The sequence below is a fragment of the Colobus angolensis genome, unplaced genomic scaffold (genome assembly GCF_000951035.1).
Source record: "Colobus angolensis palliatus isolate OR3802 unplaced genomic scaffold, Cang.pa_1.0 Scaffold26, whole genome shotgun sequence".
Taxonomy (NCBI): Eukaryota; Metazoa; Chordata; class Mammalia; order Primates; family Cercopithecidae; genus Colobus; species Colobus angolensis.
Genome location: NW_012115821.1, coordinates 17,440,923 through 17,448,193, shown reverse-complemented (window position 1 = coordinate 17,448,193; position 7,271 = coordinate 17,440,923). Strand labels below are relative to the sequence as shown.

The 7,271-nt window shown below is 42.4% G+C and overlaps 1 protein-coding gene across 1 annotated transcript in view; it reads left to right on the top strand.

The window, feature by feature from the left end:
• The window catches only part of CACNA2D3 (calcium channel, voltage-dependent, alpha 2/delta subunit 3), a gene marked incomplete at its 5' end in the record, with an annotated part of 947,927 nt that overhangs the window by 846,226 nt on the left and 94,430 nt on the right, over positions 1 to 7,271 (top strand). The gene's annotated exons all lie outside the window — the stretch shown is intronic.

Here is a 7,271-nt window from a genome sequence, read left to right as displayed (position 1 = left end):
CTCTCCCCACCCTTCCTCTTCCCTCCCCTCTTCTCCCCTGCCCTCTTCTCTCCTCTCTTCTTTCTCTCTCTGTCTTTTGGGAGGAGGGATTTTAATCCTACACATGCACAATGGAAGAAGAAACGGTGCCACTACCCAAAGTGCTTCCATCTGCCTTGTGTTTTTGTACCATACCATCCCATACCCTCTGCCCCATGGAGCAGGCAGAAGCATGGTGGCCTTTTCACTTTCACTTCTCCTGAGGTAGCCTTTCTCTCTCTGCATCAGCGAAACAGCAGTCAATATGTAAACCAGACCTTATAAATAGTCACGTATTTATATTCCTTCTGGTTATCATGAGGACTTAAGAAATCCTAACCAAACAATTTCAACCCAGAAAACATAGATTAGGAAGTAGATTTCAAAAAAGTGGACAAAGGAAAAACAAGTAAGGAAATATAAAAGGAAGTCCAGGATGAAGTTAAAACAAAATGCTAGGTCCCAGAAGATCTGGCTGCTGGTTAGAAAATCATAATCATTGTATGAGTCACAGTATCAAAAAAAAAAAGGCCAGTCAGCAAAGTTTTCTGCAGAAGCCCAAGTTTTTGTGATCATCAGATCAAAACTAATTTCCCCTTAGGAAAGAACACTCTGTAAAGTTGTATGGTCCACACCCTTTTCAGCAAGTTCAGGGATAATTTTCGTAGGATAGTCAAGTAGGCCTCAAGCCTCTCCCATGTCTTTGAGACATTTATCGTCTCACTGGAATGCTCAGCTCAAGAACAACACAACTCAATAGTAATAGTGATTGATCAGTGTCTTGAGGCCCTATGTTAAGCTCTTCACTTGCACAGTGGGTATAATTATGAATCCAATTTTACAGTAAGAGGAGTGAGGATGGTTAGTTGGTTAGTTGGCTGATTGTACAGATGGTTGGACGAGTGGCTGATGGTTAGGGCAGTAGCTTGGATGGTTGGTTGGCTCATTGGTTGGTTGGTTAGGTGGTTGGTTGATTGGATAGATAGTTGGATAGTTGGTTAAACAATTTTATAATTAAAGCCAGAGACAGTAATCTTCCCAGAACCCACACTGCCTCAGTGCATCCTCATATAAAAACAAGTAGAAATGGATTTCCACTTAGAGTTGGAAATATCTAATATAAGTTTATTATTCAATGACTGCTTTCACAGGTGGTCTAACATGGTGGTTAAAGGCAAAACTATTTACACTGACTAGCTTCGAGTTGTGAGTCTGACAGTAATAAAATAAGTGACCTTGGGCAAGTTTCCAAATCTTTCCATGCCTCAGTTTTCTCAGCTATACAATGGGAATAGCAATATCCACCTCACAGAGTAATGGTGAAGAATGAAGAGATAAGATACGAACAATGCATGGTATGGCTCCTGGAAATGATAAGCATTCAATGAATGTTGGTTATAAATTAAAAAAAAAAAAAAACTCTGAAGATATTTTCTTCCATGTTGTGGTTTCAGGTTGCTGGATTTGAAACCTCAGACAGCAATGGTATATACACTTTAGGCAAGTGACAGTTTCCCCTGGGCATAGTGAGCACAGGCTGTGACCTCTTGCTCACTACTAACAATATTCTTTTTAGCAACCGTTGGGATAAACCCCAATTCAAATGTCATTTAAAGGTTCACATGCTTTGAAAATTAAGCCTTGAAGTTGCCCTGATTTCTGAACTTGATCTGATGCTCAAATGTCCTGAGTTTGTACTTTGAAGCTGTCATCCATTGTCCTGTTTGACTCTTAAATTTTGGCTCCAGGCAACCAATTGATACTGTTTTAAATAGAAAAGTCAGCCCTGCCTTCTCACCAAGGCCCCTCTCCATTGTTTCAGCAGACTCTTGCCATTTTATTCTCTTTTTTGTAACTTTTAATTAGGCATATGAGACCATATTCCTTCTCTCCCCCAACTGCCCTCGAATGATCAGATCCCCATTAAAAACAGATTTGGGGGCTCATTAAGTTCAGTGCTTCTGGCTTCTCCATTGCACTTATGACCTGCCCAACTCCCTCAGGCTTATCAGACTGGCATAGCCTTAGATCCACTCCAGCCCCTTTGTCTCCCCCATCAGTGCGCTCTCTGGGCCTTGGCAGGAGTGCCCTGGCTGGTAGGTGGAGCCAGTGTGCCAGATGCTCTGCCATCTTGTAGAGGTGCATCTTTGGTTGGTCCAGTCAGAACCTGAGCCATGTGACTTGGAGGGCCTGGCTATGGGGCTGACTTTTAAGGAGCTCCATTTCACCCAGGGTGAATGTTAACTTCCGAGCCATCGAGGCAACAGTTTACACACGCACTCCTTCCTTCAAGACATCTTTACCAAGCCCTTCTTAGGCACCTGGTGCCTGGCTGAGCACTGGGCAGGCAACGGGAAGCAAAGTCAGAAAACGCCCTGCTCTCCTGGAGCTTACTGGTTAGCAGGAGAGATAAACTTATATGATCAGCAATTGTGATAAGTCCTGCAGAGTAAACCGACATGCAGTAGTCAGAGAAGGCTTCTCTGAGGGGGTAACATTTAAGTCAACTGAAGAAGGAGATGACATTGAAGACAATTCCTGAAGCCTGAGAAGAGCTTTGCAAGCAGAGAACACCACTGTAGAGGCACCAAACTGGCAAAGGGTCACTGTGGTCAAGGAAAACACAGTTAGCATTCAGAACAGAAGGGAGGAATGAGGGCCATGTTCACCTCTGATCTCAGTCTGACCTGTAGGTGCTAGTGTTTCCTCACTGCTTTCAGTCTCTTCTTCCACTCACCTGTGCAACACTTTTCATCACCTGATGAGAGTACCAGGAGTTGGCAAAGACGGTGGAAGGTGAGAAGGTGTCTCCTACTGAGGCATTGGTAGAGGTGTGAGGGCAGTGAGAGGATCGAAAACTTCATGATCAAAATCAGCTCTACCCTTTCTTGTTCCAAAAGAATAGAGGCTAATAACCCCTATTTAAAAATCTCTAAGACTTTTTGAGGCCTTGTAGGCATTTCCTCTGGCATCAGAAAACTGGCTTGAATTATGTGACAGAGCGACGAGAAGGGCTGCCTCCAGGCAGCCAGGCACCTGCCTGTATGTTGGACCGCTGGTCGCCTGCCTGCATGTTGGACCACCCAGCTCAACCAGAGGGTGGGTTTGAGGATCATTTGAATAGCGACAGAGGACAGGGGGGACAGGTGGCCCCTACCAAGCACATCTTTCCCAAGTGATCCCTCTGCAATACATTTTTTCAAAAGACAGTGTTTTTGATATGATCATTAGTTAATGAAAAGATAGAGCAAATGATGTGAAATAAGTGTCAAGCGTATTCCACAATGGAAATATTAGGGATTGGATCATGAGACCTGGAGAAAAGTAGCAAGGAGCGGCACCTTCCTGTGCCTGAGGTACAGAGATTCAGGTCCCACTCTCAGATGCAAGAACCTAGTGTGTGTGTGTGTTTCTCTCACCCTCTCTCACCACAAATGAAGACGGCAGGCAGGACAATACCAGGTTTCTAAGTGAGTTGTTTCACCAATCAAAACAAACAAAAGGCATCCTTCCAAACAAAAGGCAAAAAGCAACAAAGATCAGCCCATGGCCAGGACCTCCTGCTATAAACCATGTAACAACTTCCCTTTCTGAAAAACTGTGAAGTTGTAGCATTAGGATACTTGTAAAAATGATACATCGTAGGTGACCAATAAACATTTGCTGAGCAGATGGAAGCCTGTGTTCTTGGAGGACTTACTATGCACTAGGTACTATGCTCCGTACTTCACATGCACCCTCCCATTTAATCTTCTCAGCAACGTTATGAAATAGTTGCTGCTATCTCCATCTTTCAGATCAGAAAGCAGATTCCGAGTGTTAGAAAGACTTTGTTCGAGGTCACACCCATAGCAAATGTCATAGTCTCTGATTCTCAAACTGCTGTCTTAGCCGTTAGGCTAGTACCCCTTCCAGGTACGCAAGGTTAGTACTGCCATTTGTCACTCCCAGGCACCCTACCCTTCCAATCTGTGACTGCCCAATTGCCATGGCCTGGGTTTAGGCTTTAACTTCAGGTATCTACCTGATCCACCTCTGTGACTAAGAATCAGACTTCTCTGAGTAGTACTGAGCCATCCAAATAGTTGCAGGAAGATGCCTTTTTTAAAACATCAACTTCCCTCTGTGCTCTCCACCCCAGCCTTTAGTGCTGCATTTTTAAAACAACCTCATCCCCAGATGTTTTGCCAAAGGTATTTGTGGAGTAGGTGCTTACATGTGTCTGTTTGACCTCCTAATTTCTCCAAGCTCTTCAACTTCTTAGTGCACCCTTGGGGCAGGGTGACAGATAGACATCTTCTAAGATGTTGGGCTTAATTTGGGAGAAAAGGGTAGCACAGTGAGGGAAAGCTGAGAAAATAGTTCCCCTGTTTCCTTTTATTAGACAGGCCATATGGAGATGGCAAGTGAATATTATTTATTGTAAAGTGACATGGATAAAACAATTGATCAGACTGGATTCTAGCTAATTCTGTCCTGATTTATCCATAAACCCAGCACTCTGACTCCCTAACTCCAATGGGCTTACTCCACTCCACTCTACTTCTCAATAATAATTTAATCCAAGTGATCATTGACAGGGAGGTCTGTTTAGAAAGTCATCTTGTCACTCAATTTGCCTTTTAATGTTTACAGTTAGACAAAGTAACAGCAGTGTCTATAAAGAAAATGTGGCTCACACCTGTAATCCCAGCACTTTGGGAGGTTAAGGCAGGTGGATCACTTGAGGTCAGGAGTTTGAGAGCAGCCTGGCCAACATGGTGAAACTTCATCTCTACAAAAAATACAAAAATTAGCCAGGTGTGGTGGTGTACACCTGTAATCCCAGCTACTCGGGAGGCTGAGTCATGAGAATCACTTGAATCCAGGAAGCAGAGGTTCATCTTATTTTTCTCCATGAAAACAAAGAAAAATTTTCTCAGTGGTGAGCTGAGATCACACTACTGCACCCTAGCCTGGACAACAGAGTGAGACTCTGTCTCAAACAAACAAACAAACAATTCACACAGCTGTTACTCTTCTATATTTCTCTCTAACTGCTGACTATAATATCACTTGGAAGCTTTTTTAAAAAGCAAGCATATACTGATGGGTCATCTGTGTAGTCAGCATCTTGCTGGGGGCAGGGGTCCAGCAGGGAGCAAGAACAGGTCCTCATTCTTGGGGAAGTTGTGTTCCAGAGAACAAAGGACACTAAGGGCAGAGCAGAATGATCCTGGGGCACCGACATGGTGCATTTCAGAGGCTTTTCACATTCTGCACATTACAGCCATGCACTGCTCTAGTCTTTATCCTAGAGTCTGAAATTCTAAGTCCAAACACAGATGGCAAATCTCTCCCAAGGTACACACCCAGTTAACCTTTACTCTCAGGGCTTCCTTCAACAATTTCTTTAGGAAATAGAAATGCCCTTGATAGTTATCAGGGTAACAACAGCCCAAGACCTTTATGATAATCTCCAAGTTCCTGAAGCCAGCACAACTATGATTACCCAAATGGGAGGTCCAATATAGTGGCACGCAAAATTTTAAGAGTATTTAAGTGATTTTTTTCCTTACAATTGTGTATTTCTTTTGATGGGTGTTCCAGTGTTATTTAGGTTGAATTACTGTAGGTCTTTAAGCAAAAGAAAGAAATGTGGAAAAATAGATAAGCGTATTGGTGGTATGCAGATATGGCAAAAATTGGGAGGTTGTGTGCAGCAGACTAAAGTTTGCAAAACTGCGCTGGGGTAAATGACGTGCTCCAGGGAATTCAGTATTTCCTGTAGTCTCATTCTGCCGAACGCCTCTCAGGTTTTCCCACCATCTGAGGAGCATTTTGCCATTTTTCCATTTTACCTCCTGAGATGGTTTCAAGTCTTTCAAGTGGTTTGGGCTTCGTGGAGAAAAATAAGATGAACTTCCTCATGTTATAGTTTTGAGGTTCCACTAAATTTCACTTCCCTAGGTTCTAAGTCACATTCTTAACCTCTTCTCTTTTTGGCTGTTTCTGTCACTAGAACTAGCATTCGCGGTTGCTTTAGGAAGCTTTTCACAGACAAAGAAAAAATTACATAATTTTACCAAAGTTCCATGGGAGAGAAGAACCTTGAGATGTGGACTCTAGGAGGCCAGTTAAACTAAGTCACATTATAGTAAAGTGACTCACTTCTGAATACCAGCCTCATGACAACTGCTTTTCAAATGTTACGTCTCAAAAATACATGCAGAGTACACATTTTAGACATGCAAGTTCAAACAGTAATAGCTGATACAGGAACTGACGTAATAGTGATCTTTTGAATTTTTTTCTTTCCTCTTCTCAGGTTGTGTTGGGGTGGGGATGGGGCAGGGGTGCAAGTATATGAATTTTAGAAACGCCAAAGTAACATGTCTCCATAGAGCCATCTACACTGTGCTGTTTGTTTTGTATCGAGAGTTCTATGAGTACAGGTAAACTTGAGAATTCTTTACCTGAGAGATAAAATGTTTTAGTTGTATGCTTCACTGTACATTTTATTTTATATGCTTATATCAGCTTCTTGCCATGATGGATAATTTTCGATGATAACCTTAAATAATTGTGTAAAGGGATCACTAATGCCTTGTTTTATTTATAACTTGTCCCAGCTGTAGGCATTCAGATGAAACTTGAATTTTTCCAAAGGAAGTTCTGGACTGCCAGCAGACAGGTAAGTTATAATCGGCATCTTGAAGCATTAGAGACACTGTTATTATACAGGTGTTCACATTTGGGTACCTGGAGCCTAAAAGTGACAGATTTCCGATGAATGTTTGTAAAATGAACTGCCGGCTGCTCAGATTACCTTTCATTTCATTGCAAAATAAAGGGCTGTCAGCATGTTAGACACCACATGCTGAGCAAAGCAGGGAATTTGCTCCTAGGAACAGCTTTAATTGTGGGATCAAGATAGTGACCTTCCAAAGGAGTTTTTCTTTTAAGTATTGGGGCTTTTTGTGTGATTTTCATACTGACTTTCTCCTAATCCTATGGTCGTGCCTGGTTACTTACTTGTGAATCTCATTATCAAAATTGTGAAACCCTTTACATAACTAGTTTCTCCAAAACATGTATCTGACTTCTTTGTTCACAGGGTCTACCTTGGAGAACCTGGGAACATTTTTTTCTTTTTGCTGTGCTGTCTGTGCTAAGTCATCTCGGTGGTATTTGTTGAGTAATTTGGTAGAAAGGGCCACTGATAAGTTGCTTCCATCTGCCCAAGAATAAATGTTAGAATCGTTTATCATCCC